The sequence below is a fragment of the Trachypithecus francoisi genome, unplaced genomic scaffold (genome assembly GCF_009764315.1).
Source record: "Trachypithecus francoisi isolate TF-2019V2 unplaced genomic scaffold, Tfra_2.0 Lachesis_group2, whole genome shotgun sequence".
In the NCBI taxonomy this organism is placed as follows: domain Eukaryota; kingdom Metazoa; phylum Chordata; class Mammalia; order Primates; family Cercopithecidae; genus Trachypithecus; species Trachypithecus francoisi.
The window spans coordinates 21,001,697-21,022,969 of NW_022681465.1; the positions used below are offsets into that span (position 1 = coordinate 21,001,697).

Consider the following 21,273-nt stretch of genomic DNA (forward strand, 5'->3'; position numbering starts at 1 on the left):
GCAAAAGAGAAGAAATAAACTAAAATAAGAGTGGAACTGAATGAAATCAAGTCCCCAAAATGCATAAAAGAATCAATAAAACCAAAAGTTGGTTATTTGAAAGAATAATAAGAAAAGATAAACTATTAACTAGATTAACAAAGAGTAAAAGAGAGATAATGCAAAGAAGCACAATCAGAAATGACAAAGATGACTTTACAATGGATCCCCCAGAAATAAAAAGATTATCAAAGACTATTGTAAACACCTCCATGCACATAAAAAAAAACAAACAAACAAAACTAGAGGAAATAGGTAAATTCTTGGAAATGATCTCTCAAGATTGAATAAGAAAAAATTAAAATGCTGAATAGACAAATATCAAGTTCCAAAATCAAATCACTAAAAAATCCTTACCAGTGACAAAAAGCCCTGGACCAGATGTATTCACAGCCTAGTACTACAAGATATACAAAGAAGACCTGGAATCAACCCTACCAAAACTATTTCAAAAAATCAAGAAGGAACTCTACCCTAATTCATTCTACAAAGCCAGAATCACCCTGATACCAAAACCAGGTAAAGACACAATAAAAAAAATACCAAAAAAAAAAAAACCTACAGGCCAATATCCCTGATGAACATAGACATGAAAATCCTCAACAAAATACTAGCAAACAGAATTTTACAGAACACCCAAAAGTTAATTTACCATAATCAAGCAGACTTCATTCCTAGGATGTAAGGCTGTTTCAATATACGTAAATCTAACCATAATTCATCACTAAGACAGAATTTAAAAACAAAAGCCATGTGATCATACCAATAGAAGTGGAAAACATCTTTAGATAAAATCCAACATCCCTTCAACATGGAAATCCCCTGAAAATTAGGCATCTGATGTGGTTTGGCTATGTCCCAACCTAAATCTTATCTTGCATTATAACTTTCACAATTCCCATGTGTTGTGGGAGGTCCCTTGTGTGAGGTGATTTAATCATGGGGGTGGGTCTTTCCCGTGTTGTTCTTATGATAGTGAGTGGATCTCACAAGAGCTGACGGTTTTAAAAATGGGAGCTACCAAAGAAAAGACGTTTAATGAACTTACAGTTCCACATGGCTGAAGAGGCCTGACAATCGTGGTGGAAGATGAGACGCACATCTCACATAGCAGCAGACAAAAGAAGAGGGCTTGTGCAGGGAAACTCCCTTGTGAAAGTTATAATGCAAGATAAGATTTAGGTTGGGACATAGCCAAACCACATCAGAAAATCCATCTATGAAAAACCCATAGCCAAGATCATACTGAACAGGCAAAAACTGGAAGCATTCCCCTTGAGAACTGGAACAAGACAAGGACACCTATTCTCACACTCCTATTCATCATAAACCTGAAAGTCCTAGCCAAAGCAATCAGGCAAGAGAAATAAATAAAGAGAAAAGGGAAGCAAATATAAAAAGAGAAAGTCAAACTATCTTAACTAATGATAAGATTCTGTACCTAGAAACCCTAAAGATTGTCAAAAGCTTCCTGGGGGAATCTGCGAACCGCAGTCGGTGCCGCATCCTCAGCCCGCCGCCATGGCCGCCTACAAACTGGTGCTGATCCGGCACGGCGAGAGCGCATGGAACCTGGAGAACCGCTTCAGCGGCTGGTACGACGCCGACCTGAGCCCAGCGGGCCACGAGGAGGCGAAGCGCGGCAGGCAGGTGCTGCGAGATGCTGGCTATGAGTTTGACATCTGCTTCACCTCAGTACAGAAGAGAGCGATCCGGACCCTCTGGACAGTGCTAGATGCCATTGATCAGATGTGGCTGCCAGTGGTGAGGACTTGGCGCCTCAATGAGCGGCACTATGGGGTCTAACCAGTCTCAATAAAGCAGAAACTGCTGCAAAGCATGGTGAGGCCCAGGTGAAGATCTGGAGGCACTCCTATGATGTCCCACCACCTCCGATGAAGCCCGACCACCCTTTCTACAGCAACATCAGTAAGGATCGCAGGTATGCAGACCTCACAGAAGATCAGCTACCCTCCTGTGAGAGTCTGAAGGACACTATTGCCAGAGCTCTGCCCTTCTGGAATGAAGAAATAGTTCCCCAGATCAAGGAGGGGAAACGTGTACTGATTGCAGCCCATGGCAACAGCCTCCGGGGCATTGTCAAGCATCTGGAGGGTCTCTCTGAAGAGGCTATCATGGAGCTGAACCTGCCGACTGGTATTCCCATTGTCTATGAATTGGACAAGAACTTGAAGCCTATCAAGCCCATGCAGTTCCTGGGGGATGAAGAGACGGTGCGCAAAGCCATGGAAGCTGTGGCCGCCCAGGGCAAGGCCAAGAAGTGAAGGCCAGCCGGGAGGATACTGTCCCCAGGAGCACCCTCCCTGCCTGTCTTGTCCCTCTGCCCCTCCCACCTGCACATGTCACACTGACCACATCTGTAGACATCTTGAGTTATAGCTGCAGATGGGGACCGGTCGCTCCCATTTTCATTTTAGCCATTTTGTCTTCTGCACCCACTCCCTTCGTACAATCTAGTCAGAATAGCACTTCTAGAGCATAGGTTCTCAGTCCAAGCTGTGGAAAAGCTCCCCTTATCCAACAGAGTTTAAAGGTAGTAACTTGGGTTTTTGCGAGTTCTTTGTTTACTAAGGACTTGTGGGGAGGAACCATGCTAAGCCATGACCAATGAGGAGAAGCAACAGAGCCTGTCTGTCCCCAGGAGCCAGTCCTCTGCTCTTCTGCAGTCAGGCCACTGCTTGGGAGCTCTAGTCATTCCAGTGGAGGATGAATGTAACCTGCATGGTGATGTGACGGCTGTTTCCTCCCTGACCCTAGAGGACCTGGCTCTAGAAGTTTGGGATCAATCCTGAATTTAGTTATGTGTTACATTTACTTTTATTTAAAAAGTATAGTATATATAAATAATACAAAACAGTAACCCTTCTGGGGTTTCTTGTGGCGGTTGAAATAGTCCCACATGTGGTCATCAGAAAATAAGCCATTCCTCATACCAGTATGGGATCAGTTCCTTGACCTCTGAGGGGCAGGAGTGCTTCCTGCTGTGTGTGTTAGAATCCCTTCCTGCCTTGTTTCATGGCAGTGAAACGCCCCTTGGTCCTCTCCAAGTGTCTTTCACTGATTTCCGAATCATGTTCTAGTTGCTTGGCTCTGCCACATGGGTCCAGTGTTCACCTGAGCATAACTGTACTAAATCCTTTTTCCAGATCAGTATAATAAAGGAGTGATGTGCAATAAAAAAAAAAAAAAAAAAGCTTCCTGGAACAGGTAAGTTTCTGGATACAAAATATATGTAAAAAATTCAGTAGTGCTTCTATACACCAACAATATTCAAGCTGAGAGACAAATCAATAATTCAATCCCATTTACAATTGCCACACACACACACACAATCACACAAATACCTGAGAATACATTTAACCAAGGAGGTGAAGGATATCTACTAGGAAAACTAAAAAGTATTGCTAAAGGAAGGAGAAATGACACAAAAAAATGAAAAAAAAAAAATTCATGCTCATGGATTAGAAGAATCAATATTGTTAAAATGACCATATTGCCCAAAGCAATTTACAGATTCAATACTATTCCTATCAAACTACAATGTCATTATTCACAGAATTAGAATAAAAGCTTCTAAAATTCATCCGGAACCATAAAGAGCCTGAACAGCCAAAGCAATCCTTAGCAAAGAGAACAAAATTGGAGGCATCAAACTACTCAACTTCAGACTATATTTTAAGGCTACAATAACAAAAACAGCATGGCACTGGTTGGTACAAAACAGACACCTAGAAATATAACAGAATATAAAACCCAGAAATAGAGTCACATATCTACTACAGTCATCTAATCTTCAACACAGTTGACAAAAATAAGCAACAAGGAAAGGAATGCCTATTAATAAATGGTGCTGAAAGAGCTGGCTAGCTATATGCAGAAGAATGACACTGGACCCCTACATTTCACCATATACAAAAATTAACTCATGGTGAATTAAAGATTTAAATGTAAGACTTCAAACTATAGGAAACCTAGAAGAAAACCTTGGAAACACCATTCTGGACAAGGGCCTTGGGAAATAATTAATAATTAAGTCCTCAAAAGCAATTGCAACAAAAACAAAAATTGACAAGTGATACCTAATGAAACTAAAGATCTTTTGCACACCAAAAGAAACTATCAACAGAGTAAACAGATTACCTAGAGAAACAAAAAACATTCAAAAACTGTGCATTGGACAATGGTCTAATATTCAGAATCTGTAAGGAACTTAATTAATTAAACAAGCAAAAACAAAATCACTAAGAAATGAACAAAAGACATGAACAGAAATTTCTTAAAAGAAGGCATAGAAATGTCCAACAAAGGTGAAAAAATGCTCGGCATCACTAATCATGCAAGAAATGCAAATCAAAACCAAATAAGATGTCATCCCATACTAGTCGGAATGGCTATTATTAAAAAATTAAAAAAATACTGATGCTGGGTAGGCTGTGGAGAAAAGGGAACACTTGTACACTGTTGGTGGGAATGTAAATTAGTTCATCCACTGTAGATGACAACGTGGAAAATGTCAAAAAACTTAAAACACAACCACCTTTTGACCTAGGAATTCCATTACTGTGTATACATTCAAGAGAAAAAATATTTTTCTATCAAAAAGACACGTGCTCTGATGTTCACTGCAGCACTATGTACAATAACAAAGCCATAGAATCAACCTATGTGCCCATCAACAGTGGTTTGGATAAAGAAAATGTGATACATACATATTATGGAATGCTACAAAGGCATCAAAAAGAATGAAATCTTATCCTTTACAGCAATATGAATACAGCTGCATGCCATTAACCTAAGCAAATTAATACAGGAACAGAAACCCAAATACCACGTGTTATCACTTATAATTGGGAGCTAAACATTGAGTACTCATGGGCATGAAGATGGTAAGGTAACAACAGACCCTGGGACTACCTGGGGGGAATGGGGCCAGGGCTGAAAAACTAGTGGGTACTGTGCTCAATACCTCGGTGATGGGATCTTTCATAGCCCAAACTTCAGCATTGTGCAATATACCCAGGTAACAAGCTTGCACATGTATCCTTGAATCTAAAATAACAGTTGAAAAGAAAAAAACTGAAAAAAAAAGTAGTACTTCTCTCTCTTGAAAAGCTACCATTCGGCCAGGCGCGGTGGCTCAAGCCTGTAATCCCGGCACTTTGGGAGGCCGAGACTGACGGATCATGAGGTCAGGAGATCAAGACCATCCTAGCTAACACGGTGAAACCCCGTCTCTACTAAAAAATACAAAAAACTAGCCGGGCGAGGTGGCGGGCGCCTGTAGTCCCAGCTACAGGGGAGGCTGAGGCAGGAGAATGGCGTAAACCCGGGAGGCGGAGCTTGCAGTGAGCTGAGATCCGGCCACTGCACTCCAGTCTGGGCGACAGAGCAAGACTCCGTCTCAAAAAAAAAAAAAAAAAAAAGCTATCATTCACTCTCTAAAGCCCAAGAAGTTACATAATATATTCTACAAATTAACTAGTGTCCTTATAAAACTAATGAAATTTTGGACTGATGACATTGTGTTGTAGTTTTTATGAAATACAAGGCACAAAACCTTTTGTATCATTTAGACATTTTCAGTCTAATCAATCTCTAAGGTTACCATTTAATTCTCGGCAGTGCATTATAATTTGTTTGTATTTAGCATTTAAGTTATATTGTGAAGAGTAAGAAAAATGATATTGTAGTAAGAATGTTTATGCTAATAACTGGAGTGTTGAACACATCTCTTCCGTGGACTGCATCATCTGTATTACACTTGGGCACTTAGAGTACTTCCTTGATTTAGTGCTTTCTTATTCATACTTTCTTCCTCTGAAGACGGTAACATTTCTTCATATTCACCTTTCTCATTATCAGGTAAGTCTTTTGAAATTTATTATCTAGCTAATTTAATATTATTTTCTTTATTGTTGTGATGCTTCTTTTTCATTTCAAACTGTTGCTTTTGTTCTCGTTCTCTTGTGGGAAATCAAGAGGCTGGAGAGACCGAATGGGATGCAGGAGAGTTTATTTAAGGTGTACACCGGCTCAGTGGACATGCGTCCTAGAAGTCTGAGCACTAGACAAAGAAAGCAGTTGCCTTTTAAGCAGTTGATGGCGGATTTTATGTGATGCAGGAAGCCGGTTTATAGAAGTGAGAACAAAAGCAGTTAATTATTATGAGACATTTCTGAGATTTAGTTTACATTTTGGTAAAAACATGTCTTGTAACTTATTTATTTTATGACTTTGCAGTTGTATGGCAAGAAGAAAAACAGAAACTTACAGATTTTATAAAATATGTCGGAAAGAGATAAGGTTAATGTTTTACAGTTTTCACAGAAAGGTAGTTAGTATTTCTTAACTTTTACTTTAAGGGGGTTACTAATGCCTTTTACAGTTAAACCTTTTATTATTACTATTTTTTATTTTATAAGGATAATCAGATTTTTAAATTTTTCTACTTCAGTTCCTCAAGTACAACATGACTGTCCTCTGTGATTCTTTCTTGTTTCTGAACTCTTCTATACTTGGACTCCAGCCTTCACCAGCACCTAATTTGTAAGCTGATATATTTCATGTCATGGCTTCAGTGGCTTCTGAGTCACTTAAGGCAGTTTCCTCATTACCTATCACACTGTACTCACCCTTCTTCACTAAACAATAGCTATTGCGAGCTCTATGTTGCCACAGTACTCATTTCATTCCTTTTCTGGGTTTTATTCTCAGATCTTCACTGACATGCATGCAGGGCGGGCTGATGCCACCACAATGTCCTGTGGTTCCCCCTTGTTCTTCAGGATACTTGTGATGAGCAGCTGCATGGCTCCAGACCACTTCTGCTGTGTCTCAGTGATGCTGCTGGTCTCAGGACCTGAGAAGGGAAGGTCCGAGCCAGGAGAGATACCCAGGATAGCCATGGAGTGCTCTCAGGGCCACAGCCACTGCACCTGCTGTCATAGATAAGGCTACTTGCTTTGTTGTCACTATAAAATGACCTAGATGCCACAGCTGAGGCTGCCTCCATGGGCATATTTTATGATTAATATGTGTTTAAAGTTATTAAATGCTTTTCAACATATAAAGATTTGTGCTCAGTACCTGGGTGATGGGATCATTCATACCCCAAACTTCGGCATCATCCAACATACCCAGGTAACAGACTGAAAGAAGTAGTCATCCTCTCCCATTAAAAGATATTGTTCACTCTCTAAAGCATAAAAAAATCATATTATCACTGATTTATATGCATTTTAAACTGGTACACAAGGACATCTTACCATAAAGAAACAAAGAAGAGCAACTTAATAACTAAATAAGTAGAAAAAAACTTATGCTCATGTGTAAGAAGGCTCATAATTTTTTCAAAGGCAAATTCTCTCCACATTGACATGTAGATGAAATGTCATCCTAATCTATACATCAGCAATAACTTTGGTAGAAATTGACAAACCAAATCTAAAATGTATTTGGAAATTCAAAGAACTAAAATAACTAAAAACTTTTTAAAGATATTAACAAATTAAAATTACTCAGTCTGACTTTAATTCTTAATATAAATGAGATTGCATGGTTTTATTGTGAACATATTTATATATTGTATATTATGTTATATATTACATAATTATTTTGTATAGTATATAATATATAATTATATAATTATATTATACATCATATATAATTATAGAATTATATAGTTATATTATATAGAGTGTATATTATATACATACTGTATCTATTTTTACACTATATGATATGTAATTATGTAATTTCATGACATAATTATATTGTATATAGAATATATACTATATACATAGTGTAAATATTTTGTACAAAATATATATACACTACATATATAATATACACTCTATATACAATATTATGTAATAAACACTATTTATACAATGATATATAATGGTGAAATAATAGAGAATTCAGAAATAGGTCACACAATATATTTTATGATGAAAGTACCAAAATAACTTTATGGAAAACAATGCCAGAGTAAATGAATAGAAGAAAAGCCAGTATTTCTAAAAATAGGGCTTTAAAAATTGAATATCCACCTTAAAACAATAAATCTTAATTTATACATACTATCATATACAAAAATTACCTAAAAATAGATTATAGAAGGTACCACAAAATCTAGAGCTATAAACTTATAGAAATAAACAAACAAAAAACAAAGAAATACCTTTGCAAATTTGGGTAGGTAAAAATAAAACATAGAGAAAATTATGGCTAAGTCGGTCTTTTCCAAAATTAAAAACTACCACTTGTCTACGTGTGTGTGTGTATGTGTGTGTATTCTAGCCAAAGGCTAGGTGAATATTTTTTAACATATTATTTACAAAGTATTTTTATACATGTAAAATCTTATGCAACCCATATAGAAATTGATAAAATATTTTATTAGATCTTTCATAATATGTGTGTATGGGTGTGCGGGTATGTGTATATATGTGTGACTATTAAGTACATAAAAGATGGTCTACATTATTAGTCAGCAGAAATATACAAATTAAAATCACAATGGGATACTACTTCGTATGCACTAGAATAGCTAAAAATAAAAGAAATTGTAATACCATGTTGCAAAGGATGTGGAGCAATTGAAACTCTCATACGTCTCCAGAAATATTACAAGAGCCTACAACCACTGTATCAATTATTTATAGAGCAACTGCAATTATTTATAGCATTTAAGAAGTTAAACATCCATCTCTGCTGTGACTCAGGAATTTTACTCCTAGAAATTTATCCAAAGGGTATAAAAACAAATGTCCATAAAATATCTTATATAGAAGTGTCTAGAAGCAGTTTATTTCATTTTGTTTGTTTATCTATGTGTTTTACTGCCTGAAACAGGAAACACAGATCCGCAGGAACAAATAAATGAATGTATAGCCATACTATGGGGTGCTATCTCATAATTCAAAAGAAAAACTAGTAATACCAGAAAAAAATATAAATGGATTGAAAACCTTGGATTCTGACTCGGAAAAAACCTGGCACAAAAGAGTAATTGTTATTTATTTTATTTGGGGCTGTAGAAATAACAAACTTAATATATTGTGAAAAACAACAGATCTGGGAGTTGAATGGGTTCCTGGAAAAAGCCATTTGAATTAGAAGTAATAGTGAGGAAAAGCTATTCATCTACACTTATTTTTTTTTTTTCAGTCTTACTCTTAACATTAAAGACTTAACTTTAAAAGACTAGGCTATTTTCCCCAGGACAGGTTGTTAGAACCTGACTTGGACTCCACCTTCCTGAGACTGCTCTTCAAATACCAACAACCATGACTTCTGCAATACCCCAGTGACCACGGAAGACAATTTCTATTTTACTACCAGAAGTGCCTGAAATTGACAGCGTATTAGTGAAATCATATCAAAACCATACTGAATACAAGACGGAAAGTTCTGTCTCTGCTTTTCATTCCGCGTCATTTGCCAACTATTGCCAAATAAAAAAATTAAGAGTTCAGAATACCAGGAAGGACACCGTTAAGATTAAATTTGAGAAAGAGAGAACCAATCCCCAACTCCAGAATAGATCTCCAAGGCAAATGTATTGTTGCCAAAGACAGCAGGAAGAACTCAGTGGGTTAGAGTTAAGCGACTGTCATAGTAGATCAATGGTCCCTTACTCATGACCTGTGAAATTAAGCCCAAATAGAAAAGGAACCAAAAAAAAAAAAAAAAAAAAAACCACTGACAAGGTGTCTCTGACAATTTTTTCACTATGCATTTACCACCCGTATGGGAAAAAAGTCTGTCCAAACAAATTATGTCCTTTCTCAAAGAGTTGTGTTTAGAGATATGCTGACATCAAGGAACATTTAAAAATTATTATCATCAGTTCCTTGTTGAGGGGAATTGAGGGGAATTTATTTTCTGTCGTTCGGTATCAGAACCTCGTAACGTAATATCCATTTCCCTTTGTTTGTTTGTTTTTTTTTTTGAGACAGAGTCTCACACTGTCGCCCAGCCTGGAGTGCAGTGGCGTGATCTCGGCTCACTGCAAGCTCCGCCTCCCAAGTTCACGCCATTCTGCTGCCTCAGCCTCCCGAGTAGCTGGGACTACAGGCGCTGCCACCTCGCCCAGCTAATATTTGTATTTCTAGTAGAGACGGTGTTTCACTATGTTAGCCAGGATGGTCTCGATCTCCTGACCTCGTGATCCGCTCGCCTCAGCCTCCCAAAGTGCTGGGGTTACAGGCGTGAGCCACGGCGCCTGACCTCATTTCCTCTTTTGTTCTGTGTTTCTGGGACTCAGATCTGCCTCACCCTGGCCCCCATCTGGTGATGTTTCTCCATCATCTCTTGAGATAACACATTTGAGTTCTGCATCCACAGTAATGTTTTCTCTGCCTTTTGCTGCAGAATTGCTATATCTGTTAAACCGAGGAAGATTTCTTCCTTATCCTCACATTTATTTCTACTGTAGGATTGTCCTTAATAGATTATTGAGCTGAAGTTCAGTCAAATGTTTTTGAAGCTTGGGTCCCAGGAATTCCAATTGGTTTCTGGAATTGAGTAACTTTTTTCTTTTACTTTTCTTTTCTATCTGATTCAGACATTTGTTTTTCTGACATTCTCTTCCAGGTTTGATATGTTGGTGACTCTCATTGTAAGTAATATGAAATCAATTCCTTATGTTTCTCCTAAAATTATCTATTTTTCAAATCAATTCTGTTGACCTTTTTCTCACTCAGTTGGTAATACCACCAATGAAATATTTTTTTTCCATTGGTCCAACCAGGCATACACTTAATACATAATTATCTTGCCTGAAATCTCATTCATAATTTTCATCTATTTGTGCCTTATAAGAGGCTTAATTCTATAATTTTCCCAGCAGCTCACAGAGCACAAACAAGGTATATGTATCTACATCTTCAGTAACTCTATCACGTTGACCACACTTAATGTTACTTTAATTATTGTATATTATCTTCCATCTTAAAATTGCATATGTATACATATATTCTATAACCACATGGTACAGCTTTTTGCTATCTTTAAGGGTGTTTCCCATATAATAATGAAATCATCTGCCCTTTATCTGATGTTCTCTTTAACAGCAGTTTGCATGGCCCATTTTCCTCCTTTCATTTTCTTGGCCAGTCGTGTACACGTTAAAAATAAAACTCAGTTTTGCTCCATAACAGAAGAAATTCAGGTGCTTCAAAATTTAACGGAATCAGATATCATTTTACCCCCTGATGCTTACAGGGCATGTAAACACTTTTCTTCTTTGTACACTAATGCTTTGCCTTAGCCAAGCATGTTTAGGAAAATCTGTGCCTGAAAAATAAGCTATGGTATCTGGCTTCCTAAAATCCTGCCTTTATGAACACTCATTTTGTTTAGGTTTCTGTGGTCATTATGCCTTAACTTGTATTTCTTCCTCACTATAAAGAGAATCATTTATGGATGAAGCTTCTTTGATCTGTATTAAGCTGCCAAGATCAAAATACCCTATGGCTAGGTTAAAATCTCTCACTCTAGTACTGAAAAAATCTTACAAACATAAGAACCTCCTCCCTTTAGCCCAATGTAACCTTCTCAAACCATGTAAGAAATTAAATCATCTATCAAAACATAAAGTACAAGCCCCAGCATTGTGCTCCAGTCTTCATGAAATTTTCTCTGTGTAAATGCTGTGCACTCCTGAATTCCACTATTTTTAATTTTGTGTCTCAATATTTTTAGTCCCATTATTAAGGACTCTAAAGACTTCTAGCAACGAATACTTATCTTCCCTACCCAATCTGTGATATCAAACGGTGGAGAGGTAGGTAAAATTACAAGTACAGATTGAAGACTGAGAGTCCAATGTGGGATTAGGGCAAGACTTCTCCTTCACCATTCTTCTCCCCTTCTGCTTGGCCCTCGTGGGTTCTAGTGTCTTAAAAGAGTAGAGTAGAGTAGTCCATTTTCCCTGCTATTTTTCCAAAGTTAGTAACTGAATTTGTTACTCTACTTTCTTAGGTTAACAAAGAAGGTGGATGGAGACCTTGAAGGTATATGAGGAAGAAATCTCTTTTTCAGGGAAATCAAGAATATAAATAAAAGACAGGCAAAAAACTACCACGTAAATGCAAACCAAATGATAAAGAGACAAGATAGTAGCAGAATACCATGAACTAAAAACACAAGTATATTTCATAAAATATGAAATTTTGGCCAAAAAAGCAGTCAAATAATATAAATTCTCATTAAGAATATGGGAAAACAGACCCAAGTAGGTACCGCTGGTTGACACATAAATGGTAATAGCTTATCTAGAAAACAGTATGACAGTACTTGATAATATTAAGTCTGTGTCTACCTTACAATGCAGCAGTTAGATGTTGGGTATTTGCTGTAGAGAAACACACATCCCTGGCCATATGTGTCATGCACAGGAATAGCAGGTAAAACTGACTTGCAAATATAAGATGTGGATTTATATCCTGGAATGACACCGTAGCTAGAAACAATACATTAGAAAGATGTACAGTAACAAAAAGACAGTGTTTGATGAACTATGAAAGCTACAAAATCTATAGAACCGTATATTTTATGTTTATTAGAACACAAACACTCAACATGAAATGGACGACATTATTTTATGAGAACACATACATATGCAAGCATATGTCAAACGTAGTAGTATGAAAGCCTAAGGGCACAAGCAAAATGAAAAATGAAAGAAATTTTTGTAATGATCTGTAGTAATTATATGCCATGAATCAGACGAATGATCAATGATCATCACTACATATTTCCCACAAAATAAATTGTAAACAGCAAAAGGAAATGGCAAATACCCACTACAAAATACTCAACTGATACATAAAGGAAAACACAGTGGCAGTAAATACTTTAAGAATTTCTCAAAATCACTACTAATTGCAGCACTGCAAATAAAAACAATAAGGTATTAATTCTTACCCATATATTTGTAAAATAAAGATTGGAAAGTACTACATGTTTGGAAAAATGTATGGTAAATAAAGGATCCTCTCTGTTCTTGGAAGTGTAAATTTCTATATTCATTTTAGAGGGAAATAGTGGAAGCATTTTGTAATATTTAATTTAAATTTCCTTTTAATAGACAATGTCATTACCTGCTCATATTATCTACACATGCATAGAGGATAGGGAGAAAGTACAAGAAAGCTTATTATAATTTTGATTATAATAGAGAATAATTAGAAATAAATAGATAGGCATCAATATGTGAACAACAAAAGAAATTGAAGTGTAGCTACTTTGGAATATGATATGGTAGTACAATGAACATGGTAGAATTTGTTGTAAATAGGATTACATAGAAGGTATTTAAGCATATGTTGAATAAATTTAAACAAGAACAAAAATGCAATACAATAAGATAAATTGAGAAATAGGGAGAAATATTTAGTGTATGCATCCTTTGTTTTATTGATTTAACTAACACAGCTAGTAACAATTTCATTTTCTTGTAACACTCTCAGAGCTCCGCTGTAAATAAATGTTCATTTTCTGCTGATGGTACTGCCTGTGCCCAGGTAAAGATATACATATCCTAATCCATTAATTTATGTGGTGTACTAATCAGATTTGTCTAGGTTATAACTCCATAATAACTTCCAAATCTTAGGGGTTTACAAGAAGTAAGATGTATTTTTCATGTACACTACATGTTTATTACAACTCAACTGCATGTCATCTTCACTTATAAACCCATGCTGATGGGACAGCATCTATCTAGATCATTTGCCAAGGTCAAACAGAAAGAAGAAGCGTTCATGCAAACTGTTCCCTGGCTCCTAAAAGTTTCTGCTCTGGAGTGCCACATTTCTGCTCACTTGTAATTGGCCAAAGTAAGTTATATGCAATCCTAAAATCACTGTAGTGGGGAAGCATAAATCTTCCCCAGAGAGGAACACTGAATATTTTCTGGTAATAATACCATCTAACATAGTGTGTTAATGAAAGGCACCTATACGAGGTGAACTTACACAGAAATGTAAAACTTGATTCGTTTAATTCAGATTTTTAAAAGTTATTCTGAACTAATTGTAAATTGCTATGTTAGCAATTTACAAAAGTTGAATTATCACAAGTTAGTGTTATAGGCACTTGGCATGTGAGCCTTAAGCAACACCACTTGGAGCTGATGATGACAATGTTTGCTGAATGGTATCATCAGAGATGGGATGATACTGAAAATCTGGTCAGTCAACTCCTAAGTTAATATGAAAGGCAGCTAACTATTCCATTTTCTGTGTATTATGAAGGGTGTGTGGTAATGGATACCTGTATATTGAAAAGTTGTCTGTTGCATTTCAGAAATAAAATGAACATTTTTTGTAAGTGTTTTCCTAGAAAAGATAATTATTTATTTTGTGATTAAGTCAGAATCATATAATTATATTGATATGATTTTTAAAACCCTACATATGATTGCTCCTCTCTAATTTTCTAATTGGATATAAAATTCTTTGGAAAAGAGATTTTCCCTTTTGTAGCTATCCGAGGCTATTTTATTCCCTTTTATAATTAATATTTTAATACCAATTTATTTCATTTGTTTTTATATTTATTATTCATATTATATACTCACATGATTCCCTTTTCTACTTATTCCTTTTATGTAAATATTTTATTATATATTTATTACCTTTTATATTTATTACATGTTTATTTTATTCCCTTTTATTTATTATGTTCCTTTTATAGCTGAGATTACTTATTTTATTTGTTTGTGTACCAAGTCAGTAATCCTAATTAACAGATAATAATCCTTACTTCTCGAATGGTCATTTTTATGTGCACATTCCGTTTATTCATAGAGTTGTAAATGATGATTTATTTAGTGAACTGGCTAATGGTCATGATTTGTTCAATTACTGACAAAAAGGTGGCTGCAGGTAGGACACCGATGAATACCTTCAATTATTGTTAAAAATACTGAATCAAGTCCAACTTTGTCAAAATAATCAGGAGATTTATTATAATTTGGCTATTTTCCTGAATATGGAAAGACTCCTAAGATAAAAATTGGCCTAAGACCATTCTAAAAACAAAACAAAACAAAGGAACAACAAAGACTTCCCTTTCTTCTGTTTTCATTTAGCCCCACAATGCTAAGGCAGAAGAGATTCATGACACGATTGTATCACACTAGGGAAATTGACACAACACTGAATTACTGGGGCAAGTGTCAGCTTTTCCTTCTAAATGAAGAAAATCTCCTGCTCCACCTCCCCATAACAGCTCTTTTCCAGAAACTGAGTTTTTAGAAATTCATCCATACCATGTGTTCCTCTGTGACCATGTTAACTTCTTCTTTCCTCTGGTGACTAAGGGTGAGCATTTCACACATAATGCTAGTGGCCTTTGCTCGACTTTTCCCTCACGTGTTGAATAGCATTGCAAATTAAACACACTTTAGATTCAGTGAAAAAGAAGTAGAGGGATTATACTAAAATAAACTCATTGTTGTATGGTTCACACTTTTTAACAAAGTTTAAGAAGACTTTTTTGACTCTGGCTACTCCTAGATGAAGGAAACCTAAAATATAGCTCTATACTTTAGCCTCGTGACTTTATAAGATAGGTCCAGTGAATCTCTTTTAACAGACATAAATATCTTTATGTTTAAATAGTCTCATGAGACCAATGTTAGAAAGAACTGAATCTCTCAAAAGGATGAGTATTTGTCATACCTTCTTGAAATAACATTTATTTAAATAATCATATATCAAGTGCACTACATTCTACTTAATCTGAATTATATTTTTCATGAGATAAGCAAACTAGGTATTTGGTTTACTGGATTACAAATCCTACTGGAATTGACAATGCTCTACTGTTCCCTTTTTACTCAATTTGCTATTTCTCTCCTGTTCTCTTTTACTTCATTCTCCTTATTTTCTTCCTCTTTCTATAGCATTCTTCCTAACTTATTCATGTTTGCCCTAGGTCTTAGCCACACAAAACATTACATATTGACCCAGATGGTACTAATGAAGAAAGGTGTTTCTCACCTTGGTGTGTATGTGTTTGTACAGGCTGCAGGGGAAAAAACGTAATTGCTTTTCTTTCTTTCCCTTTTTAGCTTCTTAGTTGAGACACTCTCCTGAAAATAACAGCCAAGTTAACAAAATTAAAACAAGCAGAAGTTCATTAACCCATTCCCATCGCAAGCAAAAGTTAATTAACCCATTCTTAACACGTGGGAGAGGCTTTAGTTCAAAATTATTTCTCATAAAGCAGAGGCTTAGAGGCTTTACTTAAATCGTATTTTAATAAAGAGCCATAAATCCTATATAGTGACAAGACAAAGGAGAGAGCAGTTTTCATCTTTTAAAAGATTTGAAATTATGGGAGAATAGTAACACCTCTTCCCAAATGTCCCTGGTGTGTCTGAGGGCGCCTTTCCTGGGCCAATGAGAAAGTGTTGTCTCCAGAAAGAAAGGATTTATCGCTTACCATCAGGCAAACAGACGTTGAGGAAGAGTGTTTCCCTGCATTTTTAGTGTCTTCAACTTAACAATTTTTCAATATTTGGGGGAGAAACATTTTAATTTACTTAATGTCAAACAAACACTATTAATAATTTTCTTTGTTTTCCAACCTTAAGTCTATATCTTGGGAGACACCTGAGGAAAAAGTCATTGAAACAACTATCACAAAGCAATTGGGGATTGATTCATAAACCTGAGTGTCAGTAGAAAGAAAAGTATCCAAGAAAAATGATAGATTTGCCTAATTTCCCATAATAATTCTGTGGCTCTACCCTCTGGCTCAATGGCCCAATGGAAGTTGATTCTTTCTATCACACCGGTAACATATATCCCTTTTCTTCCCAGCACTGAAAATTGTGATGAGTAGACTCAAGGTCCTTTCCCCCAAATATTTTGGGGAGACTGAAATATTTTAATAATTTATGTTTTATCAATAATATATTAAAAAATATCATAACAGATTTTCTTATAAAATATGTCCCCAAATTTATAGAAAATATACTTTAATTATTTCAAAGTTAATAGCAATAAAATTAATGTAAGACTATATTTTATAGCAATATCATTGTGTAAAGAAATCCTGATCGTCAGTGTCAAAATATACAGATGAGAACAACATTATGAATACAAAAAAGTCAATAGAAAGAAACTTATTTTAAAATAAAGTATTCAAACAGTTAAAAACGTATTGTAGAAGATAATATTTTTGAAAAAGTTTTTGCTTAGGAACCTCTCGCCTATAACAAAATGCTCTGCATCTTGTTTCATTTCTAGTCACATATGCTGTTTTATTATTATTATTATTAGCTTACCATTTTCCCTAGAAATTGTAAACAAGGGAAGTCAAGCATTTATCACAACAAACTTTACTTTGTCAGTTTTTCTAATCATCTTATGGTATTTGACAAGCAGGTTTTTTTATTTTTTTATTTATATATATATATAACTTAACCATCCCACTTTATTTCCAAAATAGTTACTTCATTTTAAAAGGCAGCTGTTATTTAATTCCATTTTCATTAAGGGGGAGAATAATTCATTCAATTTTATAGGTGTTTTTTTTTTGTCTCTTATCCTCACTTTTGTCATCTGTTATCGTTTAATAAGGATCAGCACAAAGGTGTCTAAATAAGTCCATGCTGCTCCACATATAATCTTTCTGTTCCATTATTATACTCACACCCTTTCATTGCCGTTGTACCATTACAAGTTAAGATTTTTTGTTTTTTGTTTGTTTGCTTATTTTCCAAATAATACCAAACATGAACTTTTAATGATGAAATTCATATTAGCTGTATTTATGTTGCATATTATGCATTAGCATATAGGCTTTAAAATACGTTAGTGTGCTGCGCCAACTTCTCTAATATGTTCCTCTGTGAACAATACTTGAGTCAAAGAAGAAATCAAATAGAAAATGTATCTCGAGATGTCAAAAATATCGTCTCAAATATCTTGAGACAAATGCCAACGAAAACACAATATGCCAAAACTTATGGGACACAGCAAAACAGTAAGAGTAAAGTTTATAGCAGTAAATGCCTACGTTAAAAAAGAAGGAAGATGTGAAATAAGCAACCTAACTTTACACTTTTTAGAACTAAATGAAGAAGAAAAAATAAAAACTAAGTCCAAGTTAGTAGAATGAAGGAAATAACAAAGATTAGAGCATAAATAAAAGAAATAGAACATACAAAAACAATACAAAAAATTACAAAACTGAGTTGGTTTTGGAAAAGATAAACAAAATTGAGAAGCTCTTAGACAAACAGAAGACTCAAATGAATAAAATCAGAAATGAAAATTTTCCCCCTTCTACTCCAAATGCTTGTTTAAAATCACTTTCAATAGATTAATAATTCAGCTAGTGAATATAAATTTTTAGTCTAGGTATATCAAGATATTCTTTTCATTATATTTGTAACTGAGAATTACTATGTTGATATTTATGATGGAAAATTTTAAAAATGAGGAAATGGGAAATGCAAAAACCATGAATTAACAACATTGAGAGAACAATTAAAATAATGTATCACTGATTAAGCAATTACATGAAATCTAGTCAAATATGATAGGTAACAATTTTCAAGAAATGATCAACCTTATGTTGGAGAAGCTAATAATCTAAATAATTTCACCCACTGTAATTTATGCACTTATGTTAAAGAACTACAATCTGTGTTCAAAGTAGGTGCAATATGAAACAAAACAGATACTTCCTCAAAGAATATAGTAAGAGCAAACATGCATAAATAAGGTGTACTCCTTAAGAAATTTTAATTAGATTAAGATATTTACATATTTTTATCATAGTTTGTACCAAATCTCTAGACACTCAAACAATATAATCATTTAAGCTTTTTGAATACTATACTTCTAGGCCATATTGTGTTCAAACTCACTTGTGTGTGGAATATAAAGTTAAATAGTTGAGATTCTTTTAAAGCCTATAAATATATTTGGGTCTGTCAAATAAAATGTATTGCATTGATTTTGACCAATTTTACTTGATGAGTTGCTTTTGGAAAACGACTAGCACACCTGAAATAACTAGCTTTTGGAAAAGACAAAAATAAATAGTGTCTGAGCATGTTAACAAAACCTTCCTTCTTTGAAAACAATGATTATCTGTGATTTTCTTTTTTTTTTTTTTTTTTTTTTTTTTTTTTGAGGCAGAGTCTCACTCTGTCGCCCAGACTGGAGTGCAGTGGCCTGATCTCGGCTCACTGCAAGCTCCGCCTCCCGGTTTACGCCATTCTCCTGCCTCAGCCTCCCGAGTAGCTGGGACTACAGGCGCCCGCCACCTCGCCCGGCTAGTTTTTTGTATTTTTAGTAGAGACGGGGTTTCACCATGTTAGCCAGGATGGTCTCGATCTCCTGACCTCGTGATCCGCCCGTCTCGGCCTCCCAAAGTGCTGGGATTACAGGCTTGAGCCACCGCGCCCGGCCATCTGTGATTTTCTTAACGCCTCAAATTTTTTCTCTCTCTTCCCTTCTGTTTGTTAATACTGACAAGTTTAGTTTAGGTATTAAATCAATTTCAAACTAAAATGTGCAGTTGAAAATTTTACTTCTATTAAATAATATTTGAATTTGGCTAACATATTTTTCAGCTCCAATAATTCATTTCTGTGGCATTATTGGTACACCCAAACCCCTAGGTATGAACTTGATCTTTATCATTCTGTCTGGCACAATCACATTTCTCGATACCCTGGTATTTTCCTTTTTCACTTATAAAAAGGCAAAATTATAATTTTAATCTCTTTCTAACCTTTACTGGGAGTTTGTTTAAGAACTGCTTCCTTTAAATGTAATATACTCTTTATTAATAAAAATGCTATTTTCAGACAAGAAAAAATAATTTTTTTTTACTTTATTACTATTTTTCTCACTGTTGTATAGGACAGATACTTGCTTTCACTACTAAGCTTTTTGGGAACAATTTTTTAAGTTAGTTATGAACATATAACAATTCTAAATATAACTATATCGAGGAATATTTCAAATTTTAAGTTTACCTAAAGTAAATGGCCTATAAAAACCTATTTTTCATTTTAATATAAGAGAAATAAAAGCATTTTGATTTGTTAGTAAATACAACATTAAGGAGCTGCATTTTTTTCCTGCTATTTGCAGTAGCTTTCATTTTTATATGAAACATTTTGCTTTCACAAAATATAAGATATCCACTCTCAAGTATAAATAGAAACAGCTATTCTCATACTTAATACCAATATGTTTAAATACGTTACTCTCAATGGCCTGATCTCAAGCAAGGTGACTTAAGGTTTAGAATATCTTATCTCTTTGGAGTTTAGGAAACCATTATGGGGGACACATGGGAAAGAGTTGTTGTGTACCATGACATCTTACACTGTAGAATTCAAAAGTTTCAGAAAAGCTTTTTATGATAATAATCTTTAAAAAATAAGCCCATGTTCCTATTTTCTTTAAATCTTTGCCTCATGTGAACTGTGAAAGAGATGAAATCAATCCAAAATTAAAATAATGTATAAATATACCATGCAAAAATTCCATTTCTTATTAATCTCTTCTTTCTTTATTCAGACTTACCCAATTCCTTAAAATTCCTTTAAACCATACAAAAGTATGTGTGTATGCATACATATGTGTGTGTATACACACACACACACATATGTACACATACATATACACATACATATACACATACACACAGAATTTCCTTCTTTGTTAAAGTTCCATAACATTTTATTTTCTTTGGTGGAGGTGGGGCTATCAATATGCACATATGAGCTAATTCCAATTAAGGAAATATTCCTGTGAAGTAAATACATACACATCATTTTAAATTGTTAATCTGCTTGTTTTATTTTTAACAAACAAACCAATGAAACACACTTTAAACATGAATTAAACACAAGGATAACTAGTAGTGATGGATTTCATTATAATTATTAAAAATCACATTCTGTGTTTCACTAAGAGTGTTTACAAATGGACAGTCTCGTTGAAAAAGTTGGTGTTCAGTAGGGTTAATCAATTCAACTCATTAAATTATTGAGCATCTTACATTCTTCTGTAGGTAGTCCAAAATATGATTTGAATTTCTTAATGAAAAGATCCTTTGTAACCATGCGTCTCCTATATAGTTAAATGCTCTGTCCATAAGAAAGGCAACAGTTTAGAAGGTCCTCATCACATGCGTAAGCAATCAGATAGTACTTAGCAGTTT

General features: G+C 34.9%; 1 pseudogene across 1 annotated transcript; it reads left to right on the plus strand.

Moving 5' to 3' along the window:
- The first annotated feature begins 1,518 nt into the window (after positions 1-1,518).
- Positions 1,519-3,253, plus strand: LOC117064787 (annotated as a pseudogene). The gene has a single exon (XR_004429679.1). The product of XR_004429679.1 is annotated as a phosphoglycerate mutase 1-like (transcript).
- Positions 3,254-21,273: the final 18,020 nt, after the last annotated feature.